Source organism: Leptonychotes weddellii, chromosome 14, assembly GCF_054177405.1.
Source record: "Leptonychotes weddellii isolate Sample4059 chromosome 14, ASM5417740v2, whole genome shotgun sequence".
Lineage (NCBI taxonomy): Eukaryota > Metazoa > Chordata > Mammalia > Carnivora > Phocidae > Leptonychotes > Leptonychotes weddellii.
In genome coordinates this window covers 55,084,746-55,111,801 of record NC_138382.1, presented here as the reverse complement: position 1 = coordinate 55,111,801, position 27,056 = coordinate 55,084,746, and the positions used below count along the sequence as shown (strand labels likewise).

General features: G+C 35.7%; 1 long non-coding RNA gene and 2 pseudogenes across 1 annotated transcript; 1 reads left to right on the top strand and 2 right to left on the bottom strand.

Annotated features, from left to right (window-relative positions):
• Positions 1-2,818: 2,818 nt before the first annotated feature.
• LOC115941965 (uncharacterized) lies at positions 2,819-13,691 on the bottom strand. The gene is made up of 3 exons (XR_004076617.2): positions 12,130-13,691; positions 9,222-9,303; positions 2,819-3,833 (listed from the first exon to the last, which is right to left on the bottom strand). It is a non-coding gene; the product is annotated as an uncharacterized LOC115941965 (long non-coding RNA).
• Positions 13,692-16,014: 2,323 nt separating this feature from the next.
• LOC102738030 (small ribosomal subunit protein uS5-like) overlaps positions 16,015-27,056 on the top strand; it is a 33,428-nt pseudogene continuing 22,386 nt past the window's right edge.
• On the bottom strand, positions 23,737-23,826 carry LOC115942054 (U2 spliceosomal RNA; annotated as a pseudogene).

The window sequence follows — 27,056 nt, the reverse complement described above, 5'->3', positions numbered from 1 at the left end:
ATGCTATAGTAATACACAGAAGATTGGCAGCTTCAAGGAGTGAGGGGTTGAACAGAAGATACTGGCAAAAAAGGGGGCACAAAGGCACTTTTTGGGGTGATGGAAATGTCTATTTCATGGTTGTGGTGGTGGTTACAAGACTATAAACAGTTCTCAGAATTCTTCAAACTATACACTGAAAATTGGTGAGTTTTATTGTTTGTAAATTATAGGTCAATAAAACTGATAACAAAGATGACGTATCAGGTTGGAATGAGTTAACTTCAGAGATACTATAGCCCTTTAAGCCAGAAGCAATAGCTTTTTTAATAAAAATAACTATAGATAGACACTGAATGGATAACCAATGAATGGATCTCCTTAAGCTTCTGAAGATGGAGAACATATTAGCTCATACTGAGCAGAATAAGAAATTGAGGGATGTAGGGGTGACTCTTTGACTTCAATATAATTTTTAAGTTACAAGTACAGTAGTAAACAATAATTTTTATAAAACACTTATCTGCCAGAGATATTTCTAAAAGCTTTATAAATATTAATTCACTTAATTTTCACAACTCTGTAAGTCTTATCACATTCCCATTTGTCAGATGAAAAAACTGAGACAGAGGGTGGTTAGTGAACTTTCACAGGATCACAAACCAAGTAAGTGTAAGAACTGAGATTTGAAGTCAGGTGATCTGGTTCAGAGTCTGTGCACTTAATCACAGAGGCATTATATTTGAATTTAAATTTTCCCAGAAATTCAGTAATGAGAGGAGTTTATATTTAACCTTGGGACATCTAGATGTTGTATTTTGTTATTAGAGTATGTTAATATTGTCATTTTATATCACTGCAGAGCCCCTGATAACCTTTATTAAGACAGTGTAGCTAGACATAATTAGACTAGGGATTGAATTTTCAGTTTCAAATACAGTGTAACATACAGCTTCAAATACAGTTTCAAATACAGCTTCAATTAATTAAGCACACTGTTCTCATCCATTTCAATGTCTTCTGGGGGGCAAAATCTATACTGACCATCAGAGGTACAAAGGATGTCCACAAAAGAACAATGGTTGATTCGGGAGGAGTGGCTACATGAAGATGGAAATGAGGCTGTCCTTTTCCTTCCCAAGGAAGATAGAGACAGTCATGTACGATCGCAGGTTTCATGAATAAACTCAGTGAATTCTATGAAGAAAAATCACTGGAGAGTATTAGGGGTATGTATTATTATAATCCACTACACATGTTTTCTATGCACTTGAAATTCCACTAAAGAAGCTCTTCTGGAATAAGCTATTGGATAATTGGGTGACACCAATGGTCCGTGTTTCCTAACTGAGTGGAGACGATTTGTAGGCAGTGTGAACTTGGCCTCTCTTCTTCATTTTTTTTCATTTTGCATTAGTAGTACAAAGAAGAAATCCTCAGTAGTTATGTCTGCCCTGAAAACCAAAGTTTTCCTCAGTTCAAGTGCCTTAAGATCTAGGCTGGGAGGGTCACCAGAGAGCATTAGCAAACCAATCTGGTCATAAACTTCAGTCACAACCTCTAATCTAGCTCTTAGCAGTAACAAAACTCCTCTTTTGATATCCTTTTGTCTTCTGCACGCTTCTCACTTGGGTCAGAATGAGATGGCAAAGAGAGGGGTGTTATTTATTAAAGGACCTGAACAACGGCAACAATGCTGTTGGGCTTCATTTTGTGATTCATAGTGAAAGCAGAATGAAGGGATAATATTGGGAATAAGGGCAATAAGAAAATCAGGCAAGACAATATGGGAAAGAAAAATAGAGCAAAACTAGTCTCTCAACCTCTCATATAACCTATGGTATATAGCTTTCTTCTGCTCTTTCTCCCACCATGGCCAACATACACATGCATGGCACCTTCCAACCCACCCCACCCCTGCCAAACAACCACGGTGACAAGATCGTTTATCCACTAATAATTTTTCCACAGCTTTTGTTTGTTTTGTTAAAGTCTGGTGCCCAAAGACCACCAAGAACACACCTGTAGTCAAACAAATGTAGGTTTATTAACTTGCTGCAGCAAGGAAAACTGTATTCTATGAGGAAAATAATCTTAGGGAAATGTAACCAGAATGTTCATGTATGGGGTTTGGGTTTATACCAGGTGATTTGGAAGTCTGTTTTTGATTGAATTATCAGGAAGTGGCGGCTACTTTCTTACACCATACACAGAAATAAATTCAAAATGGATTAAACACCTAAATGTGAGACCTGAAACCATAAAACTCCTTAAAGAAAGCATAGGCAGCTATCTCACGGACATCAGCCTTAGCAACATTTTTCTGGATATGTCTCCTCAGGCAAGCAAAAGCAAACACAAACTATTGGACCACATCAAAATAAAAAGCTTTTGTACAACAAAGCAACCTACTGCATATGACGTATCCAATAAGGGATTAATATCCAAAATATATTAAGAACTTATACAACTCAACACCAAAACCCAAATAATCTCATTTAAAAATGGGCAGAGGACTGAACAGACATTTTTCCAAGGAAGATATACAGATGGCCAACAGACACATGAATCACTAATTATTAGGGAAATGAAAATAAAACCACAATGAGATATCACCTTACACTCTCAGAATAGCTAATATCAAATAGACAAGAAATAAAAAGTGTTGGTGAGGATGTGGAGCAAAGGGAACACTTGTGCACTGTTGGTGGAAATGTAAATTGGTGTAGCCATTGTGGAAAACAGTATGGAGGTTCCTCAGAAAGTTAAAAAATAGAAATACCATACAAACCAGTAATTCCACTACTAAGTATTTACCCAAAGGAAACAAAAACACTCATTTGTAAAGATATATGCATCCCTATTTTATTGCAGCATTACTTATAATAGCCAAGATATTGAAGCATCCTAAGTGTCCATTGATAGATGAACAGATAAAGAAGATGTACAATGGGATACTAGTAACTATAAAAAGAATGAGATCTTGACAACTGTGACAACATGGATGGACCTAGAGAGTATTAGGCTAAGTGAAACAAGTCGTCAGAGAAAGACCAATTGTATATGATTTCACTTGTGTGTGGAATCTAAAAAGCAAACAAATGAACAAACAACAAAAACCAAACAGAGTCATAAATACAGAGAACAAAGTGGTGGTTGCCAAAGCTTGTGGGGGAGGGTGTGTGGTTGAGGCCAAACAGATGAAGGGGATTAAGTGGTACAAACTTTCAGTTATAAAATAAATAAGTCATGGGGAATATAAGTCCATAAATTGTAATAATGTTGTATGGTGACAGATGGTAGCGGCTCTTATCACAGTGAACATAGCTTAATATACAGAATTGTTGAATCTTTATGTGGTACACCTAAAATGAATATAACATTGTATGTCAACTATACTTCAACTTTAGAAAAAGGAAAGAGAATGGAGGCTATTTCGTTACCGAGTACATTAATCATTTTAATTCAGAAGAGGGGAGGGATAAAGCAGGCTGTCGCTGGTCAAAGAGCATTAGTCACTCACGTTGGCTTTGAGAGGAGAATGTGGTAGCATCTTGTCCTTATTTTTGTCTTGTTCCATCAAGGTCACAAAATAACCTTATCTGATGGTGATATTCTGTGAAATGATTTATGTTCAGGAAGCAACACTACAACCTAGCTTTTGGAGGCCAACTAACAGTTGTCAGCTGTCAGAGATTGTTTTTTTTTTCTCCTTTTTTCTTAGTTTCTTATATCCAACAACTCACTTCTCTGTTGTTCTGAGGCCACTTGAAAATTTGTTTTCGGAGGAGAAAAAAAGCAATCTGTGTTAGGTTCCATCTCACCAACCACGACTGAATTTTAGAGCAGAAATCCTGAAGGAAAGAAAGGGGGAAGAAATTACCTTTTAAGATATCTTTTATGAAAAAAAAAAAATGGAAGTATATGGACTGTTTATGTGAATGAGACCAATTTACTGGAAGTACAAATACAATTCATACAAATGTTTATAGCTGCATCACTAATAAGACCAAATTATTTGAGGTAAGCAAACATATTAGAAAAGTTTCATGTATAGTTTGGTTATGTTAAGCTGCCTGCAATTATGCCTTTAAAGATGTAAAAAATAATGCAAGGAAAAGGTTATATAAAAGGTACCAGTAGATTGAGGTATTTTAATTTGCTTTTTCATAGATGGAATGTTAAAAGTTGAGGAAAGTATTCTATTTCAAGCATAGCTAAGCCTCAAATGAAAATTGCATTAGCCTTATCTTTAATAGCAGATTGGGAGCACTGAAGATTGCTTTCTGCACATAACATGAACCTAATGTAGAATTTTCAGTGATTTACTAATTCTCTTTTAAGATAATTAAATTTCTTAAAATATCAACTTCTCATTGGCTTTCTGGTTTGGGGTTTTTATTTATCTATTTTTTAAAGTATATTGTTTTTCCCTTTATCTATATGGTTTCTACAGAAATAGTTATGGATGTGACCTACTTCTTAAAAGTAAACTTCGGCCATTTTCCAGTTTTCTCATTCATTAATTAATCTATATATGCATGCCTATCCATCCACGAGTAGATGTTTCAGGGAAGGAACCAATGGTGAAGAAACTACCCCATTTTCACTACATTTGATTAGGGACTGTCCTTCCTCCATGCTTTTCTCAGTCAGAGAACCTGAACTGCCCACTCTGAACAATGCTATCCTTATTCCTCTTATCACCTCATCTGGAGAAATGAGTTGAAACCACTATGGAAGAATTGGTAAAAACAGTGGAGAAAGGAAGGCAATGAGAAGAGAAGGCTAATATTGGAGTCTTTTTCCTTGTTCTATCCAGGCACAATTATGACTAGAAAATAATCTCCTGAAATACACAGACTGAAGCCTCTGAGCTCTCTTTTCCAGTTGAAATGACCAAAATTGGTGCATTACTATGAACTGAACTCCAGACTTTATTTGGATTTTACCAGATATTCCATTAATGTCCAGTTTATGTTCCAGGATCTTATTAAGGTACCACACTGCATACATGTTTCCCAGCCTCCTCTAGTCTGTGAGTTTGTCTTTCCTTGTTTAAATGACCTTCACAGTGTTGAGGATTAGTACTATCTAGTTGAATGTCCCCTAATCTGTATTTGTCTGACAGTTTTCTCATGACTGGCCTTGGGTTAAGGATTTGTGGAAAAACATCAAAGATATAAAGTGTTCTTCTCATCACATGACATCAGGAAGTACATACCTACTTGACATCACTGATGATGTCCATCTTGATGACTTGGTTAAGGTAGTGTCTGCTCAGTTTCTCCACTAGAAAGTTATTTCCTCTTTTCCCTATTCTATTCTTTTAGAAGAGTCACTAAGTCTACTCTAGCTCACCCTTAGGACCAGGGTGGGATTAAGCTTCACTCCTGGAGAAAGGATTATCTCTATATATTATTTTGGAATTATTTTTTAAGGAGGATTCATCTCCTCTCCATTTACTTATTTATTCAATCATTTGTTTATAAGTCAGTGCAGATTCATGGATATTTATTTTATATTTTGCTTTGTAATCCAATATTACATTATTCATTTCATTGCTCAAGTTGTTCCAGTTTTGGTCACAGGGTGCTCTTTTAGGTTGGATCCTGTGTTCCTTTAACGTGTCTATTCTTTCAATTTTTTGGAGCACTTCTGGTACTACCAGCGAGTCCACATTCATCTTTTATCTTCTCTGGCCCAGTACCAGGATCAGCCATTTTTCCAAGCAACTCTGGTTTCTTTTACTGGAGGATTGAATTTCGAAACCAAAATATGGGCTCTGAGTATGTTCTTTGTTATTGACATCAGTTCCAGGCCTTCTCAGTGTACAGAGTTAGCTAATTTATGTTAATTAATTTGTTTCTTAAAAATTGGAATGATATGTCACATAATCTTGTGTAAACTTTTTCTGTAGCTAAGTTTTATTTACATATTATTAAATATAATGAATTCATATGGTTTAAAATTCCAATCTCTTTTCTAGGCTACACATATCATTTCCCTTAGAGACAACCAATATTATGAATATCTTATATTACTCCCAGTGATATTCTGTGCATACACATATGTATTCTTCTCCTAATATACTTATATATGAAGGCAGAATATTATATGTATTGTCCTGTGCCTTGATTTTTTTTTCACCCAGCAATATATCTTAGAGAGTTTTACAGATCAGTTTACGAAGAACTTCCTCAATTATTTTAATGGCTCCATTGATTATCATTGTATGGATTTATGTACCATAATTTGTTTAAGTAATCCTCTATTAATAAATATTTATATTGCTTTTATTCCTTTATTATTACAATCAATGCTGCAATATAAAATATTGTACATATGTAATTTCTTACAGGGCTGAAAATATCTGGAGAATAAATTCTTTAGAAACAAAATTGTTGGGTCAAATGACAGTATACTTATCATCTTGATAAGTACTATTGTTTTCCACAAATGTTTAACAATTTATATGATTTCAATGATCTTTGGAGAATTTCTGTTCCTCCACATTGTCACTAATACATTAGTGTGTTTTAATAAAACTTTTTAATTTTTGTCAAACTAAAAAATTGCATCTCAGTGTAGTTCTTATTTGTATTTCTCTTAATATAATAAACATTTTCATATGTTTAAAATGCACATGTATATTATCTTCCTTAAACAACATATTTTTGTCCTTTCTCTTGTAGGTTGTTTATATCTTGTTGATATGAATTTCTTTACATAACAGAAAAATTATGCCTTGTCTTTAAAAAGATGTGCAAGTATTTTCCCCAGTTTCATTTATGTTTTTGAAATGCTTATGTTGGGCTTTTCCAGAGAGTAACTTTATATTTTATATAGATCATTGAATTTTTATGTAATAGATTTAAAGCTTCTGAATTTTGTCATATTTACAAAAGCCTTACCATTCTAATATTACTTTAAAAATTTTCCCATGTTTTATATAGTATTTTCATATTTTTCTTATTGATTTTATAAAATACCATTAATAAGTTTTGAAGAAAATAAACATGGAGTTGATGTTAAAATTTATTTTAATTTATGCAGTTTTTCATTATGGGTTATATTATACTTTGCTTGAAAACTCCCTCTTGCTGGACATTAGGTTCTCATTTTTGCTTTGATTGGATTGATGCAATCAATTTTAAAATTGTATAGCATCCCCAATATATCCCCAATGATATTTTCAAGGGACATGGATACTCTACAAGTTTCCCACTACCAGTGTATACACTAACAAATGTATATGTAATCATATTCATTAGAACAAACATATTGATGAGAGTCTACTATGTGCCAGGCACCATGTTGAACTCTAGAAGCACTATCCTAAGAAGTATACTAATACCTTAATTTTTATATGATATAGAATTAGGTGGAAACCCATGCCTTTCCTCCCCATCCTCTGAAAAGTGAATGGCTTATGTTTCTTGAATTTTTAAGGAGAACCCAAATAGCTAAGTTCTTATACTTGGATCCTCCACTGCCAGTCAACAAAGGTGTTGTTTAGAAATTTCTGAGAATATACACATTTCTTGATTTGTAAGATGTTATTTCTAGATGCTGGCTATATAAAAAGTGTCAAACTCAGCATGGCCAATTACTAGGCCAACTTTATAGAGCCAACAAAAATGATAAATGGATTAAAAATTGCTTCAAGCTAGTAGCACAGATGTGTAGTGTGACGCACCAGGATGATTAAAGGAAAAAGAGTAAAAGTAGGCCTTTCTTAGCCAGACTTTGCATCAGGTACTTTCTTGCTCACAAGTGCACCATACTCTAGATATATCTTCATTGGCCCATCCATAATTATAATTAAAACATTGTATTTCAAAGGATACTACCAAGAAAGTGAAAAAAAAAAAAACAACAACACATAGACTGAAAGAAAACATTTGCAAATTATATATCTGATAAGGGACTCACATCAAGAATACCTAAAGAACACTCACAATTCAATGATAAAAAGACAACCCAATTAAAAAATGTGCAAAATATCTCAACAGACATTTCTCCAAATAAGACCTACAATGGCCACTAAGCAATGAAAGGGTGGTAAACATTATTACTCACTGGGAAAAAATGCAAATCAAAATCACAATATGTTACTTCACACTAAAGTAGCTAAAAATTTCTATAAATTAAAAAAGATACAATAACAAGTGTTGGTGAGATGTGGCAAATTGGAACCCTCATATATTGCCAGTGGCATTGTAAAACATTCCAACCACTTTGGAGAAGAGTTTAGCAGTTCCTCAAAATGTTAAACTTGGTACCACATGACTCAGCCATTCCACTCCTTGGTATATACCCAAGAGAACTGAAAATGTATGTCCACAAACAAACTTGTACGCAAACATTCATAGCAGCAGTATTCATAATAACCAAAAAGTGGAAACAACCCAAATGCTCATGAGCTGATGAAAAGATAAACAAAACCGTAGAGGCAAAAGTAGATTAGTGATTGCCAGATGCTGGGAGAAGGGAGGAATGAGGAGTGACTGCTAATGGGTATGGCTTTACTTCTTGGTCATGAAAATTGACTCCTATGCTTCTATCTAAGAGTTGGATAATTTTAGTTCTTACAAGATTCTTCTCGAGATGGCCACTCAAACCACATCTCCTCCCTCTCCCCATCATATCTGATGCTGCACCGACAAGAAACTACCTTGATTTTAAGATCCAGTTTCTGAAAATAGGTTGTGTCTTAGTATTGGTATGTATGTTTAATTTGGTAAAATTTTTACTTTTCTCAAAAGCCATAATTAAACTATTAAAATTATAAGACCCCTTAAAATATATAGGTATATATTTTAGGTGTATATACCTGGGTACATACACACACACACACACACACACATACATAGGCTTGTACATGTATATATGTACACACATATATATTGGTCTGTTTTCCTGGAGAACCTTGCTGGTTACATTATGCTTTCAGGAAAAAAAAGATTTTAAATTTTTACTAGGCTTATATTTAACCCACTTAAAAGCAGCTGGTTTTCTGAAGTGTGTTTTAACACAACATTATTAGCATACATGAGGTTGTTGCCAGGGAAGATTAGCTGGCTGTCCTCACTTACTCTACAGGATGACATTAACTTAAAGAATCTACTATGCTTCAGGTACCCATTCTCAGTTCTACTTGTCCAGAAAAATCAGACTTCGATATGAAAAAGCATGGACAGGATTCAGGAAGAAGAACTTACACTTAAACAACAACTTACCAGACTTCTGTGTAAACCCAGCCAAAGGACTTTAATGGACAGTCGTGTCTTCCGTCAGTGCAATCTCTCTGGACTCAGAAATCTTCAAAGATGGCCAAGTACAACCCATAATTGGTGAGGAAGAAAAGCAGGTTATGTTATTTATAATAATATAAATAAATTAGATTTAGGAAATTATAGGTGGCTAAGGGCTCTATTTCACAGTTACAGATACCTTTCTGTCTTTCTCCTCACCCACATTCCTCTTGAGAGCTGATTGAGCACTGTCAACCCTTCCCTCTCACAAATGTTTAAGGAGTGTTTATGTGCCAGCAATCTGTTAAGTACAGCATCATAGTGAAAAATAGAAGTGTCTGCCCTATTTTAAATGGCACATAATACATAAACATGAGAAAACAGATAATGAAAAGTGAGACTGAGAAATCAGGATGATACGATGCAGTGACTGGAAGGCATTATTATATGGGCTTTCTTCATTTTGGAGGTCTTAGTTGGGTACAGTTCCAACACAGACATAACTAACATTGACAGTGTCAGTGTACTTTCTAGGGAAGGCTTCAGACATATTCTTTTGCTAAAACAAAAATGAAAATAGGGACATAACTCCTATATGTGACAACCAAAAAAGGTCTTCCAAATACAAACTGCACTTAATTATTCAGTTGTTTGCTTAACTATGTGTTTGTGTGTGTATGTATGTGTATGCATTTATGTATGTGTGTTAAAAGCTTTGCCATTAGCAATTTTATACAAAGACTAGTAAGTGTATTAAAATAAATGCTTTTGGGGGCATTTGGATGGTTCAGTCAGTTGAACGTCCGACTCTTGATTTCAGCTCATGTCATGATCTCAGGGTCATGAGTTCCAGCCCTGAGTCAGGCTCTGTGTTGGGTGTGGAGTCTGCTTGGAATTCTCTCTCTGCCCCTCTCCCAACTCTCTCTCTCTTAAATAAATCTTTTTTTTTTTTTTAAGATTTCTATTTATTTATTTGACAGAGAGAGACACAGTGAGAGAGGGAACACAAGGAGGGGGAGTGGGAGAGGGAGAAGCAGGCTCCCCGCTGAGCAGGGAGCCCGATGCGGGGCTCGAACCCAGGACCCTGGGATCATGACCTGAGCCGAAGGCAGACGCTTAATGACTGAGCCACCCAGGTGCCCCAATAAATAAATCTTTAAAACGAACAAAAATAAATGCTTTTGTGGTAGCATTGGTAGATGATGCAGAAGAGTGTTGTTTTTTCTTCTCCAAACCAACTATGCCAAATGAACATCTTTTCTTCAACACCAATCTGTCTTTCTACCAGTGGAGCTTGCAGCGGCCTCTCAGGCAATTATGTAGCAGAGGGAGTATTGAGGGTGTTAAACTCCAAAAACAAACCATTCTTTTATTCTTCCATTATTTATTTTCTCTTGTTCTAAGACCAAACTCTCTATCCAGAGGAAATAGAACTATCACTGGAATGTGGACTAACTTCAGAAAAGAGATTTGCTATTACGAAGGTTATCCAATATCCAACTACCCGTTTGGCTCTGTTGAAAGTTTCCATATTAAATGATACATTATCAGTACATGGTACATTTGGCACAATTTGAGGGGGTACAATATTTTTTTTAAGATTTTTTATTTATTCATTTGAGACACAGAGATACAGAGAGAGAAAGAGAGAGAGAGAGCATGAGCAGGGTGGGGAGGCAGAGGGAGAGGGAGAAGCAGGCTCCCCGCTGAGCCAGAAGCCCGATGTGGGGCTCGATCCCAGGACCCTGGAATCATGACCTGAGCCGAAGGCAGACGCTTAACCATCTGAGCCACCCAGGCGCCCCGGTACAATATTTTTTTGCACAAAGACAGGTAACATGTTTAGTAGGCCTAGGATGCCCACAAGATTTGTGCAAAACCAGTTTACTGGGAGAGTCTGGTTACACCTTTTTCTTGCAGCTCTTTATGAAGACAGCTTGAGGATCAAGGTCTAGGTCTGTTTCCTTATCTGTTCTTTAGTGACCTGTTTTTTTAAGTTAAATGAAATATTTCTTGGCTTCCTCTGCAATATAAATTTTATCAATTGTGGTCATCTGTGTGCCTGATTTTATAAATGAAATAAATTGTCTGGTTACACCTTGATGAAAAAATAATCATCAAAATGAAAAGTAAATTTATATAAAGACTGGTGAGCTATGGTTTAAGGATTTTAGCAACTTAGAAATTTGAACAGCTGTTGTTATTGGCACAAGAATGATTTTCTTCAGATAATTCAACACTCCCTTTACTTCTTAATTCTGTAATTATGACAGCAACAATATCTCCAATATCTGGATTTATTATAGTGATGGTCTTTACATAGGATTTATTACTCTAAATGACATTGTGGAATGCTGCCCATGATGTTTTCATTATTTTTTAAGATTTATTTATTTATTTGAAAGAGAGGGGGCAGAGGGAGAGGGAGAGGAGAGATCTCGGGCAGACTCCCCACTGAGCTCAGGGCCTGATGCAGAGCTCAATCTCACAACCCTGAGATCATGACCTGAGCCAAAATCAAGAGTTGAGAGACGCTTAACCGACTGAACCACCGAGGCACCCTCATGATGTTTTCATTTTAAATATCCTATTTTAGCTCTTGAGGAAGACAATTTATTTCTTGAAACTGGATATGATTAACAACAAATGATAATGTTTGAAATAAACAGCCCAGAGCTTAAGCTACTGTGTGAATAGATGGAGGGTCCAAATTCTACCTTTTGACCTCTATCTTAGGTGATGAAGATTAGGCCATAGAGTAGAGCTATAATCAGTCAGGAATAGCAGAGGGATTATTTTTTTTTAAGATTTTATTTTTAAGTAATCTCTACACCTAATGTGGGGCTCGAACTCACAACCCTGAGACCAAGAGTTGCACGCTCTACTGACTTACCCAGCCAGGTGCTCCTAGCAGAGGGATTCTTGAGGGGGCTGACAGACACATTGACAACTGAGGTGTTCTTTTACTTCTGGATGGCACTGTTCACTCAGGCAGAAAGAGACAGTACTTCAGTAGGAAGAGTAAGTCTTTTTGTTGACATATTCTTCTTTTATAACATGAGTATCATTTTTTACACAGCACTATTTAAACATGTTACAAAAGACTGCAATTTGGCCTAAGGAAGTCTACTGCCTTTAGTTGCCTATTTGTATCCATCCAAGAGTATTCATTTATTACATTGTATTCTTAGTTTAATCATCGAAATGAACTCGCATTGCCATTACCTACATAATGCAATCACTCTGACCTCCTCAGCACAATCATTTTATAGATTTCTTAAAGAAGTTTTGGAAAAATCCAGAGGTAGGTGCAAACACGACATAGTGGTAGGGAGTTGGAGACTGAGACAACATCATGTTCTTCCTTGTTTGCTTGTTGTTAGATTTCTGGTATTAATGATAGCAGGTGGTGGCGGGGAGATCCCCATGCTAAGAAAAGGAGGAATTTATTCCTGACAGTATGCTTTCATGAATTACAAAGCATTCTTTTGCATAAGATTTTTTTAAAAATAAAATTATTTTCCCAGTACATCAGTTATTTATTTTTATTCATTTTTGTAGTTTTTGAGGGAAAATGTACCTGCAATGAAATGCATTAGGTGTTTAAATCAGTGAGTTTTGACAAATATGTACACCCAAGCAACTGACATAGCCATAAAAATTTAGAACATTTTCATCACTCCAGAAAGATCCTTTGTGCCCATTTTAGTCAACTCTCCTCCCTATAGCCTTGATTTCTATTGCCATATACTAGTTTATCTTGTTCTTGAACTATATATAAATGGAATCATATAGTATGTACTCTTCTGTGCCTTCTTTCACTCACTGTAATATTTTTGAGATGCATTCATATTGCAGGATGTATCTGTAATTCATTTATATTTTTTGCTAATTATTTTTCCATTATATGAATATACCAAGTGTGATTATCCTAATCCTGATGGGAAACATCTTGTGATTTTAATTTTTGGACTATTATGAATAAAGTACCTATAAACCTTCACATGCAAGCTACTTTTGATATATGTATTTTTTATTTCTCATGTATCCAGAATCTCATAGTATAATATCCAACATTTCCAGTAAGCAAATCACAACTTGAATGAGAGAAGACAGTCAACAGACACTAACAGCAAGATGAATCAGATGCTGGAATTATCTAATATGGATGTTGGAGCAGCCATCATTGAAATCGTTCAAAAATCAGTTAAAAATTGCCTTTCAACAAATGAAAAAACTGAAAATCTCAGCAAATAAATAGAATTTGTGAAAAAGAAAGAAATGGAAATTATAGACCTGAAAATTACCATGATGAAAATAAAACCTCACTGGATGGGCTCCATAGCAGAATGGAGATGATCTGAAAGAAATCACTCACCCACAACAGGTTGAATATAGCTTAATGTTTGACAGGACTTGTCATCACAATGGGATGTTTGCATGCGCGTGCTCACTCTCCCTTACTTTCTTTCGGAGAGTAGACATTAAGTTCATTCATTCATTCATTCATTCATTCATTCAAAGATTTTATTTATTTGTCAGAGAGAGAGAGCAAGCACAAGCAGGGGGAGCGGCAGGCAGAGGGAGAAGCAGGCTCCCTGCCAATCATGAGCAAGGAAGCCGATGCAGGATTGGATCCCAGGACCCCAGGATCATGACCTGAACCAAAGGTAGATGCTTAACTGACTGAGCCACCCAGGTGTCCCTAGACATTAAATTTTAGATGTTGTGTTAGAGACTCATTCCTGAAGCTACCTTCCATGCAGAACTATTCCCTGTCTGAAAAGATTGGTTTGTTTTGGAATTTTATATCAGAGAGTGACCCAAACTGAGTTTTCTTCTCCTAATGATGGAATTTATCAGCCAGTATAGTGTTTTGACTTGACTTGAATCTCTAGCTGATATTTTGCTTAAAAAAGTTGTATACGTAGTGCCACAATTAAATTTGCTTTATTTTTCCATATAGCAGTAACTTTACAATATCTATCTAAATTCCATAAGATGGGATTTGACATAGGTACTTAGATACTTTTTATGATGTTTTCTTTCCTTTGGAGATTTGAAAAGCAACTGAATTTTGGAAAAATAATGTTAGGAAGGAGGGAAATGGAAAGTTATGTGAGAGTGGCCTTATTCTAAAGCTTAAATTTTGTTTTTTTATTCAAAAGATTAAATTTTGTTAAATTTTGCCTAAATGATTTCAATATTTTTAAAACATCAAATGTAATTAAACATGCTAATTTAAGTAAATAGAAATCAATTGATCATATATGTAAAGTCTATTTTTCTTTTTTTATTGATATATTTGTCTATACTAATGTCAATACTACTGTCTACATTTCTACAGTCTCACAATAAGTATAGGAATTATATACATTTTGAATTTCCATATATATTTTAGAATGAAAATGAACTTGTCAATTTCTTAAACAAATATACTGAAATTCTGTTGGGGGGGCATTTCATTTTGGAATAATTTATATTCTAACAACATTAAGTCTTTCATTCTATGAGCATGGTACATTTATATTTTTTTTACAGTTATGTAAACACATTTATGTCTTTTTAAAGTTCCCTCAGAACTTTTGTAGTTTCAGTGAATAGATCTTGTATATCTTTTGTTAGGATTATTATGTATTTCATGTTTTTAGATGCTGCTAAAAGTGACATTGACTTTTTAAATTTTAAATGCTATTTGTTTCAAATGTAGAAATACATTTATTTTTTTTTTGATTGCTATTTTGTCTTTGACCTCTTAAAATTGACTTATTCCAGTAGGCTTTTAATGTCTATTCCTTAGGATTTTCTATGTAAATGATCATGACATCTGGTTAAAAGGATAATTTTACTTCTTCCTTCCCAATCTTTACGACTTCTGTTTCTTTTACTTTTCTTATTAGAATGGCTAGAATATCAGTACACTAGAAGATATCATAAATATCTTTTTAATGATCATAATCTTAACAGGAAAACATTCAATATTTTACATTAAGTAAATTATAGATGTAGGTTTTCATATACTGCACTGTTCTTGAATTCCATTTGGTTATTTTATAGTATTTCCATTTCTAATGTGATGTACCGTATCTGTTCACTCATTATGTTCTTTTTTCTTTTTAAATATTTGAACATATTTATAAAAGGTACTGCAGTTATTTCTGCCAATTATAGGTTCTAGAATCCTGATAGGATCAGTTTCTACTGACTGATGTTTTTCCTGAGAGTTATTATTATTATTTTGCTTTTTTGTATGTCTACTGATTTTATATCATATACAGGCTATTAGAAATAATATGTTGCTGTGAGTTTAGATTATGTTGGCTTATTTAAATAGGTATTAGATTTTCTGACAGGGAAATAAATTATTAATGGATCCTCTTGATCTGGTATACTTGGATTTATCCCTCCTTATGGCTGGTCTGTTTCAGTTGTATCCTTAGTCTTAAGAACATTTTTCTAACACATTTTTTACTAAAATTAAGGACTTATTTTTAAAGTATGGTCTTTCTTCAGTCTCAGCTGAAAGCCTGGGGTTCTCAATGAGGTTATTTCACTATGACTGATTGTAACTTCAATGTGTCTCAGAACCCACAACCTCTAATATCCCCATTTATCCCACTGTCCCACAATTGTGAACCCACAAGGAGTTCTCTGGGGTCTCATGAAGCCCAATGATGCATATAGGCAGCCCAGCCATTGACCAAGGATATTCAGAAGCCACCCATTGAGACTTCTGTCCTCCTTGCAACCACCATGTTGGTCTCTCTTCTATGGCTTCATGCTCTACAAATTTCAGGTATTTTAAAAAAGATTTTATTTATTAATTTATTTAGAGAGAGTATGAGCTGGGAGGGGCAAAGGGAGAGGGAGAGAGAGAATTTCAAGCTGGTCCCACACTGAGAGTGAAGCCCGATGCAGGACTCAATCCCACGACCCTGAGATCATGACCTGAGTTGAAATCAAGAATTGGACGTCTAACCGACTGAGTCCCCAAATTTCAGCTATTTTAATCTTTTCATCTTCAATGAGATACAGGGTTTCACTTGGGTTTGACTGTTTGAATCATAATTTGGAAAGTTACTTCATACAGAAAAAGAAGATAAACCTGGGACTTATTTCGTATGTTTCCCTTCTCTCAAAGACTACTATCCTACCATATCTATTGTCCCATGTTTAAAAACCATTGCCTCACATATTTTGTCCAATTTCATAGTTGTTTGTGGAAAGAGAGTAATAACTGCCAGGTACTCCTTCATGGCTAGAAGCAGAATCCCTCTTAACTCATCTGCTAATTTATTTGTACATAGTTATATAATAAAAAGTAAAGAGGAGAGAATAAAATGTAAAATATTGAACCCTCATGCATTTAAACAAAAAACCAATTAATCATAGTATGAATCATAGCAGCATTACATCATTGTTATATCTTAATAAAGACAGACATCAACCACAGGAATGCTCTAGACTTTTTATCTCTGAGACTATTCCATCTAAGAATCAGTATCTCTGAAAATTCATGAATAGCCCTAGAACTAAAGAAAATTAACCAATGAGCCTCCTTGAGCAAAGCTCTCGAGTGGGCTAAAATATGATATAAATGTTAAAATGATAAAAAATGTTACAAATAAACATTTTTCTTCTATAAAATTAATGATCCTCTAGCAGGGTTGGTTGTATGATGTATAAAAGGAAGAGACAGCAGAGAGTGCATAAAGCACCAAATTATTAGATAATTCTGGGAGTTCTTATAAAACAGAGACAAAGAAAGAAAAAGAAAACAGAAATAGGAGGGAGAAGAAGAAAATCAGAGGAGAGAGGAGAGAAAGGAAGGGATTTTTTAGGCCATCTCTTTAACTAGGAATTTGACCCTTCATTAAAATAATCTATTCTTACCCAGATTGTTCCTAAAATTCAGTTTACTTGTTATTTCCTATAACTAGCTTGGATTTTTGCCTAGCCCATTAATCTTAGCTCCATAAGTGAAATCTATTGATTCTATCAAGGCCACATTGGCTACATTTTGCAAATTTGTGCTTTCAAAACCTTCTTTCCCAGGAGAACTGGTAACATATCAAAAGTGCCCCAAGAGATTTGGATTGCTAGTTTATTTTATAGTGACATTTAGCCATTCTGACAAGTGCTTAATTATTATATGTTCCTCCATAAAGGTTGTCTCTGACAATATGTGTAAATCAAATAAATTAAACCACTATAAGCTATTAGTTTTCCATTCTGGTTGACATCTGTGACATATGTTAATAAATAATTTAGTATATTTATAGACAATGATGAAGACAGCATCATTACTGCTGGGATTATTTTCTCCCAAAAGATATGCTAGACAGCTGCTTACCTCTGCTTACCTCTAATAAGGTTAAATCTAAGGCTGTGAGTTTACACTTTGTCCTACTATTATACTATATACCATAACTAATATGGTATATAGTTAAATTATGGACATGCAAAATATATTGCTATGCAGTGTGGTACAGTTCAGCAAGGACCATTATTGCCATAAGGAGTCACATAATTAAGTCCCAAGCTCTCTTGTGTCTTATAAATATATTCTCCTATCTGGATCTCAGTTTCCTCATCTATAAAGCCAAAGTTAATTTGAACTAGATAAATTCTAAAGGTCTTTCTAACCCTAACATTCTGAAATTTTGTGTTTTGTTAAATCTTTACTGGGATTCTAACTGATAGGTAGTTATTTTCTTATCTCGTTAATACTAAGCCTTGCCTACACCCCCACCTTGTCCTCCATACCTTGAGTCTCTGACTCAACTCTATTAATTGTGAAAAGAGATTGTGGCTACTTGAAGTATATGTAATTTTTAGCATAGAAAATAAGGCAAAGTCAAGTTGATTCTTATACCTTCTAAAAGCAAACTAGCATCTTTGAGAAAACACCAAATGGCAGATGCTACCAGTGCTGCAGAAGGGCTGGGAGGCCTGGAGGGTCCTGGGGCCCTTAAATGGGAGGCCATAGTGGCTGCCCTGGTGGCTTTGGCATTGGCATCTCAGGCCAGGGTTGTGGCCATGGTCAGTCCAGGGCTGAGGCCATAGAACAGGCTGGGCCACCTGGTCAAGGACATGAAGATCAAGTCCCTGGAGGAGACCTATCTCTTCTTCCTGCTCATCAAGGAATCTGAGATCATTGACTTTTTCCTGGAGGCATCCCTCAAGGATGAGGTTTTGAAGATTGTGCCTGTGCAAAAGCAGACCCGTGCTGGGCAGCAGACTAGGTTTAAGGCATTTGTTGCCATTGGAGATTACAATGGACACCTTGGTCTGGGTGTTAAGTACCCCAAGAAGGTAGACACTGCCATCTGTGGGGCCACCATCCTGGCCAAGCTTTCCATTATCTTCCTTCTGCAAGGCTACTGGGGGAATGAGATTTGCAAGCCCACACCGTCCCATGTAAGGTGACCAGGCACTGTGGCTCTGTACTGACATGCCTCATTCCTGCCCCCAGAGGCACTGGCATCATCTTAGTCCCTGTGCCCAAGAAGCTCCTGATGATGGCTGGTACTGATGACTGCTGCACCTTGGCCAGGGGCTACACTGCCACCCTGGGTAACTTAGCCAAGGCCCCCCCCCCCTTTTTTTTTTTTACGGGGAAAGGGGCAGAGAGAGAGGGAGACAGAGAGAATCTTAAGCAGGCTCCACATGGAGCCCGATGTGGGCCTGATCCCACCATCCTGAGATCATGAATTGAGTTGAAGTCAAGAGTCAGATGCTTAACCGACTGAGCCACCCACGTGCCCCACCAAGGCCACTTTTGATGCCATTTCCAAGACCTCCAGCTATCTCACCCCTGACCTCTGGAAAGAGACTGTGTCCACCAAGTCTTTCTATCAGGTCAGGAATTCACTGACCATCTTGTAAAGATCCACACCAGAGTCTCCGTGCAGAGGGTCCAACTGTGGCCACCACATAGTTTTACATAAGAAAAATAAAGTGAATTAAAGACTTAAGAAAGCAAAACAAAACAATAATAAAAGTGAACTAATTCTCAGTTTGCTACTTGAATACACTGATTTCCTAGGGTCCTCGAATATGATGAGGTAGATAGGTGGGTATGAAGAAAAAAGTGAGGAAGATGTGTAGAGGCAGAAAAACTTTATTTCACTCATCTAATGGACATATAGTGAAGGACCTGCAATGCGCTAAGCACTGTGTTTAGGTGCTGTGCTAATAACTGAGGATACAGAGAAGAGTAAGACAGTCCCTGCTCTCAGAAAGCTCAGAGCCTAGTAGTGTAGACAGAGTTAAGACAATTATTATACTATAATGTGATGTGAGCAGCATTTAACTTTTACGAGCACTTACAATATGCCAGACTCTGCTAAGAGCTTTACAAGTATTACATCAGTTATCAAAAGAGATCCATAAAGTAGACATACTGTTATCATATCCATATTTTACAGATGAAGAAATAAGTACAAGGAGGTTAGTCAAAACTACTCTATACTTATGGGCCTTCATGGTCCTCTGCATTACTTCCCTGCATCTTTCTCAACTTTTCTCCAGCTAATAATTCTCTGGTTCTATTTCTATTTCTTTTTTTAAAGATTTTATTTATTTATTTGACAGAGAGAGACACAGCGAGAGAGAGAACACAAGCAGGGGAAGCAGGAGAGGGAGAAGCAGGCTCCCTGCTAGGGGCTTGATCCCAGGACGCTGGGATCACGACCTGAGCCAAAGGCAGACGCTTAACGACTGAGCCACCCAGGCGCCCCTCTATTTCTATTTCTATTTCACATTCCGGAAAGAGAGAATCTGATTGGATAATTTTAGTAGTTTCCTGTATTTTGGAAACAGTCTCCCTCTCAGACATCTCACCCCACTGATACTTGCATTTTGTCAAACTATAGATTAGTGACTCCTGATCCAGACGCCTTCCCCTTGGTGGGATCATGTATGACAAGGAAGCAGGTAATGTGATATACAAAACGGCTGCTCTCTTGAGCAAGATGAAATTTCCATGGAAGACTGTTGTGTGGAATAGCCTGCATGATTGGCTTACTCAGTTTCAAAAGATATGGATGAGTTTTCAAATAATAGAACATATCAATTGTGGAGTATGCCTTAAGATTGATCATAAGTAAATGCTATGTAGTACCATTAGCAATAGAAACTTAAAAAACTAAAGCAATTAACCTTTCTGGGGGATCTAAATGAAAATACTCCCCCAAAGGAATTGTATTTAAATATTTCACGTATAAATTGAATGAATGTTTTGTATTGTGATATACAAGAGTTTCTTTTAGAAATGCTCATATGCTTATATTCTTACATTTTTGTTCTATTATATTTCTAGTAGCTCTGGTTAAAAGACAATATTGTGGTATGTGAGTTACAACCTCATGTTTAATTTGATCATTTGGGAAATAAAGGCCCCAGATACAAGTAAGTACATATCTTTGGAACTACTGAACATAATTTACATGAGAACCTAGACCTTACCACTTGAGCAATGCTTCAGTCCTCTGAGGTCTACCTTCAGAGTGAAGATTCTCAGGGATAACACAGTTCCTTCCTCCTTGTCAATTAATTGCTTTTCTACGTTACCTTGGATCACCTTCCCTAATACTCCACAAGAGTATGGATCTACTTTTCTGGCATATAAGATTTATTTTATTTATTATTTTGACATGCAGATGCTTGAATTTGGGAGGACACAGAGATTTGGAACATTTTATTAATTCTGAGAACTTTGAGAAAATATAATTACCAGGATGTTACTAATCATGGAATGTCAAAATAGGAAGCATAATGCCATTCCCTAACTCTCTAGGAAATGGAAGTAGGGGGAGATTTGAGAGGAAGGAGTTTATATGTACCTAATGGCAGAATGGTATGTTTCAACTTGCCTTGCCACTGTAAGTAGGCTGGTTGATAGCTGAATACAGTTACCATAAAACTCAATCCACACTCTCACTTCTGCCCAGTGAATAAATCAAAGTGGCAGGGTCTAGAAAAGTGCCTCTCTTTTAAATAATGGATATTATGAGGACCAAGGATCAGAAGCACTGGGTACACTACATACCTCAGGAGTAGAACTATTATAAGAATATATGAACAGAAGAGAAACACAGTGACCCTGATGATTTGGTATCTCTATTCAGAACATTATAATAGCATCCCCGTCACTATTTCATGTATTTTCCCAATAAGTTGAAATCTTTATTTCCTAACAAGACAAATCTCCACTATGAATTATCTCTCAAATACCTCATATCCCTCCCCATCTCTACTCCCCACCCAGAAGAAAATATATCTGTCCTGGTCTCTCCATACACATTAGTAGAATAATACATTTCTTTGAATGCTTTCACAATCTCTTTAATCAAAATTAGCTGTTAATATAACTGTCTATGGAAAATCTATTATGATTATAAAGAGTATAAAAAATATTTATTTTCTTTACCTATCACATTCTTGCTTGTTAAAACACCTATTACAATGAAAGACCACACTATACAAAGTAATTATTTATTATTAGAAGAGTAATTACTTAGGATTATTGTTTATCAACCATTTTACACTTTCAACAACCTTATCAGAAGGACTAAACTTTGAATTTAGGAGGCCCTGTGTTTGGACACACAATTATGTCAGTTGGCTTTCTCATAAATCATTTACTGGTCCACAAAAAGATTACTGACAATGACTGTCCATTATGCACCTGAATTAAAATAAACACTTACATGGAAATATTGTTAGTAATTTGTCCTTGTTCACAGGAACTATAGAAAAGCCACTAGGATTTCAGACTGGTTTAAGGGATTTGAAATTCAATGTTTAGCAGCTAAGTAGATAAGGAAGGTGTCTTTGTGACTGAATAATGGGTGCTTACAAACTGGAAGGTACACCCCATCACAAGGATTCAGCCACTCTGCAGATACTCCTGAGTACAGTACCACATGAGGCAGAAATTCTGTCCCAATGTTATCAGATCTGATTTTTCAAGAGAAGCCCAAAACTTAGATTTCAGGGGGAAAATTCTATTTTGTAAACCTAAGTTCAGTTTTTAAAACTGAATGAGCCAAAGACAATACGTTTTTTAGGTCGAATCAGGCCACCTATTTGAGATGTTCAGTTTAATGACATCAGACTTGATATCCAAAGTTTACATCTCATAATTATAATAGATTTGAAAGTTGCTCAGGATATTAGCACAGCAATTTGGGAAAGAATGGAAATGGGAAAGAATGTCAAAGTTTGTCTCTATAAATCTTCCTTATTGATGCTTTCAATGCACTGTCCACCCTCCATCATAAACCTTTAGATCTGCTACCAAGTTTAATTGGTTTTAGTGCCATTCTATTTTGAGGCATACTATACTTTGTGTAGTTGTGTTCTGATTGATTGGTTTGATTTTTATCTTATTCTTATGGGACACCTTCCATGTTCTTGGAGGATGAAATGGGGAAGATCTTGTCATCAACTACAAGTGCAAGTGCTTTCTGGCAATAAAAGCATGGCAAGAGTCATGTAGCTAATATGTGAAAAACAGTTTTCCAACTGAGAGGGGTTCCATCCTCAAACTCGAAGGATCATTCCTTAATTGGGCTAATTAGTGAGGATATTGTTGCTAATTTGTTCTTCTGAAAAGTATTGAATAAAATCAACACAAGTTTGCAGTCCAGCCACACCATACCTACATGTGCAACAGACAAGGACTCCATGTGATCTTGATAGCAAATGCTCTTTGATTTTCTGTCTATAAAAACCCACAGAAAAAGACTAGAACTCTCAGCTCAGGTTTTGGGATTTTTCCTAATCACATTATCTCTAATCACCATACTGTATATTGGGGGCAATAAATGGGGTTTTTTTGAAGGTCCCTTATGATAGAGACTTTCTAGGTGGCAGTGGGGGTTATATTTTCATCCCTCTGCATCATAGTGTTTTGCTCCCTTTCCATCTCCTAGTCCCATTTTCCTGGGAAAGTTAGATTTATTCTCTCTTCTATTGAATTATGATCATATTGGTTCAAATCTTGGTGATTGATTCATTCATGGGTGCTAGACCCTCTAGCAGATCTCTATCCCATGACTCCAAAATTTTCTTGCCTGGGTACTGATTTGCTGATTTCCAGTTAAAAAAGACTGCATAGCTCTCAGTCTAAAGCAGTGACCCATGACTTTGTCTCAAATACTTTTGTTCCTCAACGTCATTATGTTTATATGTTTCTGTTATCTTCCCTGGGTGGTTTGGTTCATATCTGCTTAGGGAAAACAAGATTCATAAGCTGATAATTAATATTCCAATTGTGCACTAACTTCTTTACATGTCTCTGAGGGGTCAATATCTCCTCCCAATTCCTTGTGTACTGGATCCTTTATGCTCATATATGTGCATATGTTAGGATGGTAAGAAAAACTCTACCTATTACTGCATTTCCCCCCATAGGGACTTGCAAAATACTGCATATTTCTTATTAAGCTGATTTTCTATTCATTCAAAAATATTTATTTCATGTCCTTATTGCATGCGGTAGAAAAAGAAAAATAAGATTCATTCTTACCTTTAAGTAGTTTATAATCTACACTTGATCTTAGCCAAAAGGCCGAGAAGTGATAAGTAGTTTATAATCTAATGGGTGAGGTATTCATGTTTATGAGAAACTATAATAAAGTTAGACCAAAAAGTGCCTTGAAAGAAATAGGATGAAATGCTACTGGGCACACAGTGATTAATTCTGATTTGGGGGACTGAGGAGAAATCTAACACTTTATTGTGGAAGGAATTTTAACATTAACCTGACAAAATTATCTCTGAAGGAAGTTTTCTTCTTATATAAACCCTAGAAGTCATGCTTTCCAAAAGTAAATAGGCAGACATCATTAGACATAGACAATGCCTTCCCTCAATGTTACCATTAATGGTAATGGACAATTCAAAATCCAATTCTTTCACATTGACTCATTACTATTAAGGAGACAAAATGAAATGAAATGCCAGATATTCCTCATGGAAATCAGAAAAGGTGAAAATGAGAAATATGATCTGAGATTTTAATTTGTAAGTCTGAACATAATAAAACAGTACATCCTCTATAATTTATTAGAAAACTTAAGATTTTCTATTGTTTCTTTTTCTTGCAAAATTTAGGCTTCACCTTCCCTCACTTTCTCTTAAATTCTTCCTCTCAAAGGATTCTGATTAGCTTTAAGGCTACAGGGCACGATGAGATAAAGGCATAATTTTATCTTACTTTATCTTACATTTATTAATTGTTCTCTTAAGTGGCTATATTTTTAAATCGACAAAGAACAATTCTAGAAGACAGCTAACATTTTTAGTATATTTATGATAGAAAACAGTGTGCTTGTAATCCATTTGGACTCTACTGAAATTATTTTCTTCCCATGTCCAGGTCTAGGTAAACAATCTTTTTTTTTCTCCATTATTGCATTCATGTTTTAATTACTAATCTGAATACAATCTAGGGTTTGTTGCTACCAAAATGAGCAGGAGGAAGAATATAGCTTAACCTTGAACAACATCCAACTGGGGCCATCAAATATTTTTAGTCTGAAGCCTGACTATGTTCTCTCGGTTGCTTACATTGGAGGAAATCCCTATATTGTCTAAGGTAAGGATACCAGGTCATTTAGAAGTATCCCTTTCCTACCCAGTACATCTGGAAAAATACATACAGAACAGCTGATGTTCTCTTTAAATCCTTGCAAACATTCTTAATAAGAATTAATGGAAATTATGTTAATTAAAAAAATACATCTATAGGGACACCTGGGTGACTCAGTTGGTTAAGTATCTGACTCTGGATCTCAGTTCACGTCTTGATATCAGGGTTGTGAGTTCAAGCCCCGAGCTGGGCTCCATGCTGGGCATGGAGTCTACTTAAAAAAAAATAAAAATAAAAATAAAAATACATCTATAGCTAAGATTCATGTTACCTTCACTGGTTATTAGTTGTGCTGTATGTTTTCTTTTGTTTCTTTTTTAAAAAATTGTTGCTTCTGGGTTGGTTACCTGTTCTTTTCCTCTTCCTCATCAGGCCTCTAACGGACCTCTAAAATCTTAAACTCAAAGAGCCTTTGGCCAGTCCCATTTAGCAGCATCAGTACTGTGCATGCTCCAACATCTTTATTGTCCCCAGATTTGAGACTGCTGCCACCTACAGGGAAATCTTCTACTACTTTCGTGGTTAGAGGTATGAAAGTGTAAAATGGCTCCCTCCATCCTCCTCGTTAATTTTTTTCTTTCAATAATTTAAGCTCTTATCTTTGTAATTTTCATTCTTACACCTTAATGTGCTGTTCTTTTTATGTCTTCTATTGATACTTAGAAAATTTGTTTTCAGGCTTTGTTCTTTGTAACATCTGAGTTGAAGGCTATCCATTCTCCATTTAAGCATAAATTTAACTACATCCCACATAATTTCCTTGCAATATTCTCATTATGTATTCACAAATATTTTTCAATTTCCATTGTGATCTCCTTTGATATATGTGTTAAATATATATTTCTTAATTTAATGTCAATATTTGCCCTTAGCTTCAGTTTATATGCTTTTAAATTATTTTTAAGGTTACTCTATAGATTACAACACATATCTCTGATTCATTGAAGTTTTATATTAACATGTCTCCTTTACCTGAACAAGACCCTCAGAACGTTTTAACACTATTTATCTTTCTCCCGACTTCATGCTATTGCTATATTTTGCCATATATTGTCATACATTTTAGTTATAAACATATATATTACACAAAATTTGTATAACTTTTAAATATTAAATATTTATTTATCTTACCCACATATTTACATTTATTGTTGCTTTATGTTCTTTCTTGCATCTCCAAACTTGCATCTGTGGATCACTGTTCTTCTGACTTTAGAATGTCCGTTATCTTCTTTTTAGTGCAAATCTGGTTGACAGATAATCTGTTTCTCTTTGTCTAAAAATATTTTATTTTGCTTTTGTTTTAAGAGGACATGCTACTGGGGTGCCTGGGTGGCTCAGTTGGTTAAGTGTCTGCCTTCGGCTGAGGTCATGATCCCAGGGACCTGGGACTGAGCCCTGCATCCTTGGGCTCACCACTCAGTGGGGAGCCTGCTTCTCCCTCTCCCTCTGCCTGCCACTCCCCCTCTCTCTGTCAAATGAATAAATAAAATCTTTAAAAAAATAAAAAAATAAAAGGACATGCTACTAAGTTTTCCTCCTAACTCTGAAAATGTTCATCCAATGAGTTCTGGGTTCTCTTGTCACTCTGGCTGCTTTTAAGATTTTCTCTTTTACTTCATAGTCCCTCCCCTGACCCCAGAATTGTGGCTTTATGTAGCTAATCAGTTTTACAAAAGGGTAATTAACATCTTTAAATCTTGATTCTTTTATTTTCTCTCTATGTTTTGGGGCTTCCAATTCCACAGTCTATTTCTTTTTCTTTTTCTTTTTTTTTTAAACTTTTTAGATTTTTATTACTATTCCAAGCAACATGATATTACTTACAGAATGAATTGTTTGCTTTTTTAAATTATCTAATGTATTTATTTATTTATTTATTTATTTATTTTTAAATTTTTTTATTCTTATATTATCCCCATACATTGCATCATTAGTTTTAGATGTAATGTTCCATGATTCATTGTTTGTGCATAACACCCAGTGCTCCATGCAGAATGTGCCCTCCTCAATACCCATCACCAGGCTAACCCATCCTCTCACCCCCCTCCCCTCTAGAACCCTCAGTTTGTTTTTCAGAGTCCATCGTCTTGCATGGTTCGTCTACCCCTCCAATTTCCCCCACTTCATTCTTCCCCTCCTGCTACCTTCTTCTTCTT